The 15,191-nt window shown below is 37.4% G+C and overlaps 1 pseudogene; it reads right to left on the reverse strand.

Moving 5' to 3' along the window:
* Positions 1-5,576: 5,576 nt before the first annotated feature.
* On the reverse strand, positions 5,577-6,056 carry LOC149259077 (cytochrome P450 CYP72A616 pseudogene; annotated as a pseudogene).
* Between the last annotated feature and the right edge of the window lie 9,135 nt (positions 6,057-15,191).

The raw sequence follows: 15,191 nt of genomic DNA on the forward strand, positions 1-15,191 counted from the left end.
GGGGCACGTGCTCCAAAAATAAAGTAACCAAAATCAAACCAAAGTCGAATTGCTTCAAGTGTCCCAGCTTGCCTTTGGTCAGTTGCCTCTTCATGTTGGCCAACAGTCCCTCGCACCAGTCAAACCTTGTTGGAGTAAGGCAATCCACTGCATACTAGAATTGTGATTTGAGACCTCGTGCAAAGCTTGTGCCCCAGCAACGTAGGCCATGGTGTGTAGAATTGTCCTCAAGGGAAGATTGTCGATGGTCAGTATCTTCACCTTCTCACTCACTGTTGACTCTACAACCAGACAATGCCTTTTGATTAAGGCATTGGTACTCTCACCTCCACCACGGGATCCAAAGAGTTGGATTCTGTCGCCTCTCCTAGACAATTTAGTAATGAACTAGATATCAGCTACTTCCATCTCTAGTGCTTGGTCTCCAATGATGAAGATCTACCAATCAACATCCCATAAACTGATTAGATAATGTAGAAACTCATTTTAAGCTCTGAGTCCTAGGGTTCAGAAGAATTTCAATAGGTCGCAATTCCTCAAAGCGTTAACACGTTCAACATTTTGCGTAACCTGGTGATCTTCTGCCTCTTGACCCCTTTCCTTCCATTTGATGACCATGTTATTTAAATCTCCTGTAAAACAACCATTAACAATGATTAAATGATTTTTCATGGGACAAAAACTAAAAAAAATTCACTCAAAAGAGAATATGTCTCTTCAATTTTTTTGCCCTACAGCCAGCGCGACTATTTTAATTAATCTCGCATTGGCAGCGTGAGATCCTTTTAGGCTCAAGGGAAATCAGCATGGAGCCAATGAGTAAACCCTGTTGATCGCCCTAGATTTAAAATTTTGAAATCCTCTCTTCTGGCTGATAAAAAACCGAAATGGCGTGAAAATAAACTAAAAAGCAAGAGAAAGGAAAATCTTTTACCTGCAGTTGATGATTCATGAAATGATGCCCTGGATGTCCCACACTTATTACCTAAAGAATCAAGGAAAATAGGGTAAAATGTGCTCTCCAATTTACTCCAAGTGAAAATGGTAAAAATGTTTTTTACTTTTAGTCTATTTATAAGTTTTAAAATACAGTTTTATCAATATTTTATTATTTTCCTCGATATCAGTGATGTGTGGTTGTCTTTGTGCAGTTACAGGTTCTTTTCAATGGTTACAGTGATCATTTTTTACTGATTCAATGAGTTTTTGTTTCATCTCTTTTTCGGACTCGTTAAAAATAAACGAAAAAAAGAACCCCCTTGTAGTCATCTTTAAGCTCTTTTCTAACTCTCTAAATATGAAAAGATTGTCGAGTACTTGTCCTTTCGAACTCATTAAATTAAATGAATTTACGTCGTCTCAGTATACATTTACCCATTTTTCGAGCTAAGATTGACTATTTACTAAAATGGTACACTTTGGTTGACATGGTCAAGAGGTTCTCTCGAATATTGTTTTCTACCTTTTCAGATTTGAGAGACAAATTACAAAAAGGGACATAATGGAGTTTTATTTTTCGTCTATTTTTCAAACTCTCTAAATATGAAAAATATACTAGGTTATTCTTCCTTCGGACTCATTAAAAATTAAATGGTGAAAGACTTGTCACCATGACAAGATCGAGTTTCTCCTTCTTAGGACTCGTAAAACTTACTAGGATGGATACATTCTAAGAATAAACTTATACAACAAGCATATGTTATCCCCTTCAAGCTTGTGATAAAAATAATTGGGGTACTCGCTAGAGATAGTAGGGAAAAATGAAAGTGAAACATCTCTTATATAGGCAACATGTCGCTCTTGAACATGACACTCATCTGCGTCTCCTGTTAGGTTTGGGATATCCTCACTCAGTCGCTTGTCTTTTCGATTTTGGGGGATCCATTTTTCCTCTCGTCTGACTATTCTATTTCATCATCATGACCCATGGTCCTATGTTGAGTCAAACTTTGCCACACTCCGGAGTCATGTCGTCGATATGTTCAAGAGAAGTCCTATATGTAGTTTGTTACCTATACATTGTCTGACCTTTTGCTACAGTCTTGATAATACACATTCATTTCACTTTATTCCTTATTTCATGTCGATTATGGGGGAATCATCATGGCCCTCCTTCAACGGGTCACTTCTTGTCGACTTCAGCTCATTATCTAAGAAGATGACTTAGAAACTCCCTTTCAGTACCTTAGAGCTTGCATGCCTTAATGGAAAGTTCTTTGCATCCAATGACAGGTTTTCACTATTGACCTTCGATCCGTGATTCCAAGAGTGTTCGACATTAGCTTCATTTTCACATTCACAAATTGTACTTTCGTACCTTGAGGACCATTGTCATTATTGGTGGTTCCTCTCGTGCCTGTTAGTGGTCCACATCATTAGCCAGTAATTAGATGTCTTTCTAGCATGTTTTACTTTGACACATTTATTCGCATGTTAGAATTTGCTCTTTGATCGGGTTGAGATGGAGTGCAAGACCTTGAGTTTTGTCTAAGTTTGCTTGGAGTATGTATTGTTCGTGATTGTACACATGTTTCTTCTATACGGATGGTTGTGAGCATACCGTGGGACTTTATATTTATGATGATGATCCTTCTTTATCGGATGGCTATGTCCATGCCTTGGATCTTATATTTACAGATGATACTTTTCATTTGGATGGTTGTGCCTATACCATGGATCCTTTCACATAGTCCTTTCTATACAGATGGTTGCGTCCATACCATCAATTCATGTTTTAACATCATATATGTATATGTATATGAATCCTTGATTTGCAGGTCTCTAAATAATGTTTGTTCTCGCCCTTGCAAAAGCTTTTAAAGCATCTCAGTCATCACTCCTTGTTCTACCTTCATGCTTTAGGGGGCATCTATTACACAATATTTTGTCATGCCTCCTGCACTTCTCTATGTCATAATCTGAGGTGCCCAAAACTTGGCAATCATGCAGTGTACCCATCCTGATATCTAGTTCAAATCCTCCCTGAAACACTAATAGAAACATGCCTTTAGCCTTCCCTAAAGAAGTAAGTTCTAAAACCCTAATTTTAGGACCAGTGTGACCCTGACACTGGGAACTAGTGTTGGTGACAAGTTGCACCATACTGGCCTCGCGCTGCCAACATTCTTTTTACTTGGATACTCACGCTAATCCCTAAAAGGTAAGTTTTACCAAAGAGGACAAGAATCTTCATGATCTAAAGGCTTCCAGAATGACGAGTTGGAGGTTGTTCGGTGTGGATGTGGTCAAATTCTCCCAATATTTCCCTTTGATCTTATCCCTATGAGCTACCTCGTTGAGATGAGGTCCTTCTTCTATCTTTAGATAGATCCTAACTCCCTTTCCCTGCCTATACATTCATCCTCTCACATTCCCAAATGGTTGGTCTTTGGTTATTTTCACCCTTATCATGAGATAGTTCCTACATGCTACTCATTTGTCTGGGAGAAGGAGTGCTTGGAGAGCTTCAACTTGGACTTGGACACTCACTCAAAGAGAAATTATTGACATCAAGGACTGGTAGTATGCTTCCTCCTTTATTTCATTAATATATACAACTGTTGGTTCACTTTCCTTAAATGTTTGTATTAATGCATCATTTATCTTAATTCTCATTGATCTGTTAAGTGGATTACTTTTGATTATGTTTGTTGTACATGTATTCTTTGTTGTGTATATGATCTCTTGTGCAGGTATCTGTTAGCGCTTGAAATTTCACCTCAGGCTGAGAAAGGTAAACCTCAAGGCTACATCAAACCATTTAGCCTCGTAGCTAGCCCTACGGGGCAAGAGAAGGCTCTCTCCGGTCAAACTCGGTAGATCTTCAATTGATGAGATGACCAAACGGGTAACACTGATATTAGGCTAGTAAACTGATTAGAAAGGTTGATTTGGGGTTTTTAATTCAATGACGGGGTTTTTCTGGGCTGCATGGGCAAAATCACAGCTTGAACAGAGAAATATAATGAACAACACAGATTATCGACTGAGGCAAGGTAGGCAAGAAATTTAACACCAAATCTAGATTTAAATGGGATGGCAAGACTGGTGAGGAGCTGACAAGGGCATAGGAGATGAATCCTTGTCAAACAGAGGAAAACATTAAACATGAACAAACTTATAGGCAGAGCATGGCAGGCATGAATTCTTACCTAAACACTTCATTTGTTCAGTTAGAAATGATCATGTAGTGAAATGAAACATAACAGATTACATATGAAACAAGAGAAAAACTTATGCTAAATTATCATACCACAGGAATCTCAGAAGTCAGAGCTGTGAAATTTCATTAAAAATCCCTGCCAAAAACTGTACATTGAAAGCTTTGTTCTCCACCAGCTCTCAGCACTCAGAACTCTCCCCTCTCCTTTTTTTCACTTCTCTTACACTAAGAATTTACAATTAAAATAATACTATCTGTAGGAAAACAGATCAACCCAAAACAGGGCGTTGTTTAAACTGACATTACAAAAATTAACAAAAAAGCGTTTCATCCATCCTACAAATAGAACAGCGTTCCTCTAAACCTTCTACGATTGGTTTATTAAGAGACAAAATCTGGAGCAAAGATCTCATGAAATCATGACTGAAGATCGAAATAGGAAAATTCGTTTCTCTTGAAATCCTCTGATGACTAATAAACCGGAGCGCTGATCCTTTTGAATCGGGACTGAGGATAAAAATAGGCGAATTGACCCTGTTTTTCTGTTGTGACAGATGTTTTCGTGGTGTTTGGTCCTTTACTTTTCACCTTCACTTCCTTCTCTATTCCAGCAGACATCGTAAATTCCACCGCTTCCTTCCTTTGTAGACTGTATATGCAGACACCCGTCGCACAACCCATTTGAAAGCAATTGAATATATAGGTTCATTGATTTGAACAATTGTCTTCCTTGCTCGACATCCCATAATTTGATTGCTGAGTCAAATGATTTCATTATTTGTACACGGACCAGTGGAGCTCATAGATTTCCTTCGTGTGCTCTTTGAGATCATGTAGACACGTATGTTGCTTTCATATATACATTGGAGGCTGCCATCTGATACCTTGTTCCAATAGCTTGGCTCTCGTTTGCATCGTTCAAAAAAGTTGGCAATCTTGTCACTAGTTTCATCTTCGTTATTAGGGTCAATATGAAATCCAGAAAGCCCATCAACGATGATTTCAGCGGGGCCTCCTTTTGATGTGGCAAATGTCGGAAGGCCGCATGTCATGGCATCGATCACAGTGAGCCCAAACGCTTCATAAAGAGCAGGCTGTACAAAAGCCCCCTTTGTGTCGGCAATGTAGAGATATAATTCTCCATTCCTTACTCTGTCTTTCTGAGCACATATCCATCTGAAATCACCCTTCAAACTATACTTCTTTATAAGACCATGCATTTTCTCAATCTCTGCAATCTCCTCCCTATCTTTTGATTTTGATGAATCAATGAAACCACTCACCACAGCAAGGTTCACCAGTTTCCTTAACCGTTCATTCTTACCAAACCATTCTACCAGTCCACTCAGATTTTTCACTCTGTCCAGCCTCGCCATGGAAAAGATTATGGGCTTCTTCCTGTCACTGAAGAAACCTATATGTTCTGTCGTTTTAGAAACACAGATGGTGGATAAAGTCTCAAGGCCTCATTTAGAATCATTCCCACAATCTTAAGGCGATTCACGCTATCTGCATCTGGATAAGCATTTTTTCCACATACTTCCAGCACCTCTTTGCGTGCATACACCTGCAAGTTTTGATGCATTCCCAGTAATATCATGGTCCATGTCAACAAGGTTGATGTAGTTTCATGTCCAGCAAAGTAGAAAATCTTGCATTCATCAACGATTTCCTCCATAGTCATGCGTACATCGACCCTCGCCTGTTTCTTTCTAGCAGACATCATAAGACCAAATAGATCAACTCCATAGTTGCCTGACTTTTCTTTGCCAGCAATCCTTTCCCTAGCTTCAATGACCTGCACAATGCATCCTCTGAGTTCTTTTTTCAACTTCCAACATTGCCTGTTCCTTCTTGTAGGCAGGAACCTGTTGAGGAGGCCACTCTCACACATTACAAAAGCCAGTGCCGCATATTATAAAATCTTCTAAATCATGGCACACTATATGGTATATTTCAGATCAAGAAAATTACTAAACACGCATCACTATCTAAACTATACATCAGCAGATGAGCTTGAAAAGGAGGATAAATATTCCATTGCAGCAATCCCATCTCTCCCGGTCAAATAAATATTGCAAATCTTCTGAAGTTACTGTTATCACCAAAAGATAAAAATCTGGAGAGAAAATTTGTGTATAACCAACAGCGATTATATTTATAATACATTTGAGTGGTTTGAGATTGTATGATGGTGCTTCCATCGAAACTCCCAATTATCACCTGAAGCCTGGAATATCAACTCTACGAAATGATTCAGCTGCAAGTATTATTAGTTGATCCTGCATATTGAAGAAGTGCTTTCCCTCTTCATAACTGTTTCCAAATGTTGTGTGAGCAAGAACATCTGCTGTCAAATTGTGGAACTTCTTGAGCACTTCAACTAGACAACACCAATTTGCTCCATTCCTCCAACGGCAGTACGTTCCACAATTGTTGGAATCAAACCCTGTCGAAGAAGTAGCACTGCACCAGCTGAAATGTTCCTTGCATTTGTTACATCTGAAAAGAAATTGAAGATATCTTGTATGGCAGTTGCTTTAATATCAGTTCCCACACTCTTAGTGATATACCGTGAGAAATACTTCAAAAGATAGGTCAAAATAATGTCCATTTTCCACTTGGGTTCTGTCAATGCCTGAAGAAATGGACCAATCAACTCCTTGTTGTAAGATAATTCATTTATGACAATTTCCAAAACAGGTGTTCGGGATCTCCAGTGAGACTTCTCCAAATAGCTTTTTGCCTCTAATTGCTGATGATGTTGAATTGTGCTTGTGCAGGGATAGGAGCTTGAAGTTGCTGCTGACTTTTGAAGAGCTGGAGAATAAATTACATAATCTAGAGCTGGAGAATAAATTACATAATCTGAAACAACACATTTAATGATTTCTTCTTCAAAACAGGGTTTTGAAGAAGAATCAATCTCTGACATGAGACGGAGTCTAACATCGGCTCCACTTGGGATGGCAGTTGCCGCTCCGTGGAGGTGTCAAGAACCACAGAACTTTGGGAGAGCAGACAGTGCCTCTACCCATTGGGCAATGGAGTCATCATCAACACAACTCTTGACTTATTTTCAAACTGAAACTGAACTCAAACAATCTTCAAGCAAACTAAAACAAGATGCTGCCCTTATGGCTGCTTATTTATTTACAAAGCTACCCTACTTTGCTGTACAAACACTAGATCAGGTAATACTAAAATGCCAAATTAACCATTCAAGTAAACCTGAAAATGATGCCGCTTGAGAATGCTTCCACGAGGACACAGATGCAGTTGCTGGCAGCCCTTCATGCACGTACTGAGCCTGGTCATGGAAAATACAGCCTGATCTATCAATCAAACTGAAAAATGTGTCCATGTATGCCGCAATAGGATCACGGAAGCCGGACTCTGTTGGCTGCCCCAACTCTGTGATGCATACTTCCAGCTGCACACTGTCAATGTAAACGACTGTAGGCAATTCTATGATATCTTGTTGCGAATGAGGAAGGATTTCCAAGAACGTTTTAGGGTCTTGGAAATCATATGACTGAATTTTCTCATCTAAACATTGAATCTCCTTCTCGATTCTTTCAACAATTAACTCATAGCCACTAGTTTTAAACCAAGGGAACTTTGGAGATTTCAACAAATGAAGACAGATACTGAAAAAATCTTCATTAATTTCAATATCCACTAACCATTCTCTAAATTCGTTTAGAGCTTCACACAGGGCAGGGTTTGCCACATACCCTTCCATTGCATGAATAGATCAGCAAGCGTTAGAATGTCTGGATCGAGTTGGAGTCGCCAAGTGAATGGTTCAGCTTGCATATGTATCTAACTGTTGTCCACCATCAGCATCAGATCTGCACCTTGATTTCATGTACTGGGACAAGACAATCAACAAGTTGAATGTTCTTCCCTAGTATGGTCGCCAGTATGTTAGCGCTTGAAATTTCACCTCAGGCTGAGAAAGGTAAACCTCAAGGCTACATCAAACCATTTATCCTCGTAGCTAGCCCTAATGGGCAGGAGAAGGCTCTCTCCGGTCAAACTCGGTAGATCTTCAATCGATGAGATGACCAAACGGGTAACACTGATATTAGGCTAGTAAACTGATTAGAAAGGTTGATTTGGGGTTTTTAATTCAATGACGGGGTTTTTCTGGGCTGCATGGGCAAAATCACAGCTTGAACAGAGAAATATAATGAACAACACAGATTATCGACTGAGGCAAGGTAGGCAAGAAATTTAACACCAAATCTATATTTAAATGGGATGGCAAGACTGGTGAGGAGCTGACAAGGGCATAGGAGATGAATCCTTGTCAAACAGAGGAAAACATTAAACATGAACAAACTTATAGGCAGAGCATGGCAGGCATGAATTCTTACCTAAACACTTCATTTGTTCAGTTAGAAATGATCATGTAGTGAAATGAAACATAACAGATTACATATGAAACAAGAGAAAAACTTATGCTAAATTATCATACCACAGGAATCTCAGAAGTCAGAGCTGTGAAATTTCATTAAAAATCCCTGCCAAAAACTGTACATTGAAAGCTTTGTTCTCCACCAGCTCTCAGCACTTAGAACTCTCCCCTCTCTTTTTTTTCACTTCTCTTACACTAAGAATTTACAATTAAAATAATACTATCTGTAGGAAAACAGATCGACCCAAAACAGGGCACTGTTTAAACTGATATTACAAAAATTAACAAAAAAGCGTTTCATCCATCCTACAAATAGAACAGCGTTCCTCTAAACCTTCTACGATTGGTTTATTAAGAGACAAAATCTGAAGCAAAGATCTCATGAAATCATGACTGAAGATCGAAATAGGAAAATTCGTTTCTCTTGAAATCCTCTGATGACTAATAAACCGGAGCGCTGATCCTTTTGAATCGGGACTGAGGATAAAAATAGGCGAATTGACCCTATTTTTCTGCTGTGACAGATGTTTTCGTGGTGTTTGGTCCTTTACTTTTCACCTTCACTTCCTTCTCTATTCCAGCAGACATCGTAAATTCCACCGCTTCCTTCCTTCGCAGACCATATATGCAGACACCCATCGCACAACCCATTTGAAAGCAATTGAATATATAAGTTCACTGATTTGAACAATTGTCTTCCTTGCTCGACATCCCATAATTTGATTGCTGAGTCAAATGATTGCATTATTTGTACACGGACCAGTGGGGCTCATAGATTTCCTTCGTGTGCTCTTTGAGATCATGTAGACACGTATGTTGCTTTCATATATACGTTGGAGGCCGCCATCTGATACCTTGTTCCAATAGCTTGGCTCTCGTTTGCATCGTTCAAAAAAGTTGGCAATCTTGTCACTAGTTTCATCTTCGTTATTAGGGTCAATATGAAATCCAGAAAGCCCATCAACGATGATTTCAGCGGGGCCTCCTTTTGATGTGGCAAATGTCGGAAGGCCGCATGTCATGGCCTCGATCACAGTGAGCCCAAACGCTTCATAAAGAGCAGGCTGTACAAAAGCCCCCTTTGTGTCGGCAATGTAGCGATATAATTCTCCATTCCTTACTCTGTCTTTCTGAGCACATATCCATCTGAAATCACCCTTCAAACTATACTTCTTTATAAGACCATGCATTTTCTCAATCTCTGCAATCTCCTCCCTATCTTTTGATTTTGATGAATCAATGAAACCACCCACCACAGCAAGGTTCACCAGTTTCCTTAACCGTTCATTCTTACCAAACCATTCTACCAGTCCACTCAGATTTTTCACTCTGTCCAGCCTCGCCATGGAAAAGATTATGGGCTTCTTCCTGTCACTGAAGAAACCTATATGTTCTGTCGTTTTAGAAACACAGCTGGTGGATAAAGTCTCAAGGCCTCATTTAGAATCATTCCCACAATCTTAAGGCAATTCACGCTATCTGCATCTGGATAAGCATTTTTTCCACTTACTTCCAGCACCTCTTTGCGTGCATACGCCTGCCAGTTTTGATGCATTCCCAGTAATATCATGGTCCATGTCAACAGGGTTGATGTAGTTTCATGTCCAGCAAAGTAGAAAATCTTGCATTCATCAATGATTTCCTCCATAGTCATGCGTACATCGACCCTCGCCTGTTTCTTTCTAGCAGACATCATAAGACCAAATAGATCAACTCTATAGTTGCCTGACTTTTCTTTGCCAACAATCCTTTCCCTAGCTTCAATGACCTGCACAATGCATCCTCTGAGTTCTTTTTTCAACTTCCAACATTGCCTGTTCCTTCTTGTAGGCAGGAACCTGTTGAGGAGGCCACTCTCACACATTACAAAAGCCAGTGCCGCATATTATAAAATCTTCTAAATCATGGCACACTATATGGTATATTTCAGATCAAGAAAATTACTAAACACGCATCACTATCTAAACTATACATCAGCAGATGAGCTTGAAAAGGAGGATAAATATTCCATTGCAGCAATCCCATCTCTCCCGGTCAAATAAATATTGCAAATCTTCTGAAGTTACTGTTATCACCAAAAGATAAAAATCTGGAGAGAAAATTTGTGTATAACCAAAAGCGATTATATTTATAATACATTTGAGTGGTTTGAGATTGTATGATGGTGCTTCCATCGAAACTCCAAATTATCACCTGAAGCCTGGAATATCAACTCTATGAAATGATTCAGCTGCAAGTATTATTAGTTGATCCTGTATATTGAAGAAGTGCTTTCCCTCTTCATAACTGTTTCCAAATGCTGTGTGAGCAAGAACATCTGCTGTCAGATTGCGGAACTCCTTGAGCACTTCAACTTCTGCTTCACTAGACAACACCAATTTGCTCCATTCCTCCAACATAGTGGCAGTACGTTCCACAATTGTTGGAATCAAACCCTGTCGAAGAAGTAGCACTGCACCAGCTGAAATGTTCCTTGCATTTGTTCAGCTGAAAAGAAATTGAAGATATCTTGTATGACAGTTGCTTTAATATCAGTTCCCACACTCTTAGTGATATACCGTGAGAAATACTTCAAAAGATAGGTCAAAATAATGTCCATTTTCCACTTGGGTTCTGTCAATGCCTGAAGAAATGGACCAATCAACTCCTTGTTGTAAGATAATTCATTTATGACAATTTCCAAAACAGGTGTTCGGGATCTCCAGTGAGACTTCTCCAAATAGCTTTTTGCCTCTGATTGCTGATGATGTTGAATTGTGCTTGTGCAGGGATAGGAGCTTGAAGTTGCTGCTGACTTTTGAAGAGCTGGAGAATAAATTACATAATCTGAAACAACACATTTAATGATTTCTTTTTATTACATAATCTGAAACAACACATTTAATGATTTCTTCTTCAAAACAGGGTTTTGAAGAAGAATCAATCTCTGACATGAGACAGAGTCTAACATCTCTAGATCTGTTAAGTGGATTACTTTTGATTATGTTTTTTGTACATGTATTCTTTGTTGTGTATATGATCTCTTGTGCAGGTATCCATATGTTGTGAGAAGTAGAGTTTAGCTTGAGGCGCAAGCGATTTGAGGTCTTCAAAAAAGGAGTACATTATAGCATCAGAACGAGGTAGTTTATCTTCCTCTTCTCTCATTTCAATTGTAATTAAGGAAAGTGTCATTGTAGATTGTCATGTAGGTTGCTAGTCCCACTCATTGGGCTAGAGGGATCGTCTATCCACAAAGAGGATTTTCCTAGACAACTTGGTGTGCTCGCCTGGGGCACAGCAGCCCCCTAGCAGGTAGGGGTGATTCTCATAATCTCCCTCATGCCTGCCAAGGAGTCTTTGTGCCCTGGACAGGTGTGTCCAGCCGTTCGCGTGCCTGCTTGCAGCACAACAATCCACTGGTAGGTAGGGGGTTGGGGACCAAATGAAAAAAAAAAAAAATGAAGGAATGGGTTTTTTTTGGTCCCTTAAATGAACCTAATAGCCCACTTGACATGGGGGTTGTTATACATGCTTATGGTGTTTTTTAGCTTTTTCAATTTTCTTTTGTTTTTTTTTTTGTTTACTTAAGATATTGGGTTTTTGGTCATTTACTTTTTATATATATATATATATATATATATATCTATATATATATATATAGATTGCAGGAAAATGGCATCAAGGAAGGTTCTTGAGAATCTTTCTAGAGAAAAGACAATAATTACATCATCTAAAGTTGCAAGTGGACCCTCAAAAAATTCTACTAAATGAACCCGACCTAAGATAATGACTAAAAATCTAGCAAGTGGCTCCTCAAACGAAAAGAATTTGATTTCATATTGGAAGAAATCACAAGTGAAGCGTACAAAATTTGCATGGTTTGTGAAAGATAGAGAAGGCGAAGAAGATCCGCAGATATATTTATATGCCGGTATGATTTATGATGGTGGAAGTTATGAGGTGTTGGGAAAAGTACTAGACATATGTTTGATGTTAGATAATGAAGTTGTTTATGTACTTACAAAACCACCCAAGTCACATCAAAAGATTAGATATTATTTTGCATTGTTAATGTATGACATGGCAGATGATTCTACAAGGATATGTAAACAAATCATAAACAACATTGCACAAAATATCGCAAGTATTCTTATTTATATTTATGTGTTTTGCGGTTTTGTAACTGTATCATTATATTTTTTATAACTTAGCTATTAGTAACATATTATATTTAGTTTGACATATTTTTATTGAGGGTCTTTCAATTATGTTGGGGGGGGATTTAATTTATAGAGCGAGATATTATGAATGTTATTGACAGTTTCTACTCAAGATTAGAAGAAGATATGAGAAACAAGAAAAAAAAAGTACTTCATGATGTTACAAGATGACATACAAGGGATCAACAAATAATGCCTATAGTGGATCAACTTAGTAACGCTAGACATGTTACTTTTGAAGATGAGGAAGTTGAAGCTGAATAATATGTCTCCATTACTAAGGATGAGATTAGAACTGATGTTAGATAGGAGAAGAGCCATAAAATACCAAAAACAAAAATGCCCAAGAATGTCTCCCTTATAGTTGATGATGAGTAGATTTCTTATGTAGAAGAAAATATGATAACCGATAGGAGGAAGAAATTAAAAGTTGATCATTCTGAAAAATCATGGCTAGCAGTGAAGATCCAAGTGAAAACTCAAAAGGAAACAGGGAAATCATTACAGTAGGAGTTGATTTAGAGGATGGCATTATTAAAACAAAAGAAATTTCAATTCGACATAAGTTGATGAAGACAAACTTAATTTTGGATGGTCGTACATTTCAACTTTATGTCATCCAAATCTATAAGTCAAATGAAGGACAATTTAAATATAAAATTAGAAATCCACACCACCTGCATGTTCCCAACTTGAAAACATTGATGAGGCACAACCCATATGCTCATGTGGTTGATTATGTGCTTCTTGTTTATCCAATTCAAGTTCCCAACAAAAAAGCATTTGACAAGTCAATGTTTTGAATACAAATATTATGTACTTGGGGGGAACCATTTTATATAAGCTCAAAGGAAATTGATGGAGGAATATTCCAATAACCAACCTTTTGAAATAATGAAATGTATCATTTATGATGGTTTAACATATACAGAAGTAAATTTATTAGTATGGGATCATAATACAGATAATGAGTATAGGATGTCTATGACTTCATCCCAAGGGTTAGCTCTATTCATAATGAATTTGAATAAAAAAGTGGTGGGGATAAGACAAAGGTTATTCTAGCCTTTCGGAAGGAATGTTGTATGGAAATAGGTTATCAAATTGAGCAAAAAATAAATTCAAAAGGTAGCAAAGTAAATTCTGAATATTCAAATATATGGATAACATTTTTCCAGTTTCCATTTAGAACTGGATAGATATGGGAATTGATTAATGATATCTTTGACATGTGGGAGAACATTGGCATAAAAAACTAGAAAGTCAAAAAGTCTAAACCATTGATATGTACCAGTAGTAAATCAAGTATTGAAATGAATCTCCTTCCAGAAGATATGACTATCACAACTTAGAGATCATTGCAAGGAGTTAAAGATGAAAAGTTTGTCAAAAAAATATTATCTCATGTGAAGTCAAGTGAATTATCATTGGAAAATATGTGTGAGGAATTTCAAAAGTAAGTTTATTGAATTATTTTTACTTATTTCTAGATTATAAGTTTCTTTTAAATATAACATACTTTTCTTGGTAGTATTTGTTATACATATCATTATATTAGCATTTTATACTTTATTTATTTAGTCACAAGGTTTTTATGAAAATACAAGAACAAATGGTTAAATTGTTGAATGAAGATAGTTAAGATGATGTTGTACGCAATTCCCTAGATTCAAGTTCTACATCAACACTAAAATATTTTTATCTTGCATTTAAAAAGGTATGTTGATTTATACATTAATTTTATTCATGTACTGTTTTTATTTCATAACGTATACATGCATTTGTTTATTTCATTAAAGATGAAGAAGGATGCAAATGGAGCACCAAAGAGTTTCAGAAGCTTTATTGAAAAAATTAAGATGGAAAGGTTGATAAAGCAATGTCTTAGAAATGTTGAACTTAATCCTAGTATTACTCATTTCATTTGGCATTGGCTCGAGACTATCCAATATCAAATGATACAAGGTGATTGTGAAGGCATTGCAAAACTCATACCTAAAAGGGATTATTCCCTAGTTATATCAAATATTCTTCATGGTTTCAGTATCCCAAGCATTAAATATGATAGTGACCCTTATACTTATCAGCTTTTAGTAAAGTGGTTGTGAGATTTCTAGAAGTCACAACATCGTCATTTTGGAGATTTGTGACATTTCATTCAAACACAATTTTCAATGTTATTAACAAGCTTGAAGGGAAAAGCAAACTCAAGGATGCAACTTACATGGTAAGACGTTGAAATTAAGTGTTTGATTAATGTTAAAAAAATCATTTATGTATAAGTTAATTGAACTTTTACTATTTCATGTTATAGGGAAAAGTCAAATCCTATTAACCATAGAGATCAACAATTTAACTGAGGAGATCAACCAATTATAAGTGATTGTGAGTTCATCTATGTTGA

Source organism: Pinus tabuliformis, chromosome 6, assembly GCF_031772625.1.
Source record: "Pinus tabuliformis cultivar Carrire ecotype Pingquan chromosome 6, CPIR1, whole genome shotgun sequence".
In the NCBI taxonomy this organism is placed as follows: Eukaryota; Viridiplantae; Streptophyta; class Pinopsida; order Pinales; family Pinaceae; genus Pinus; species Pinus tabuliformis.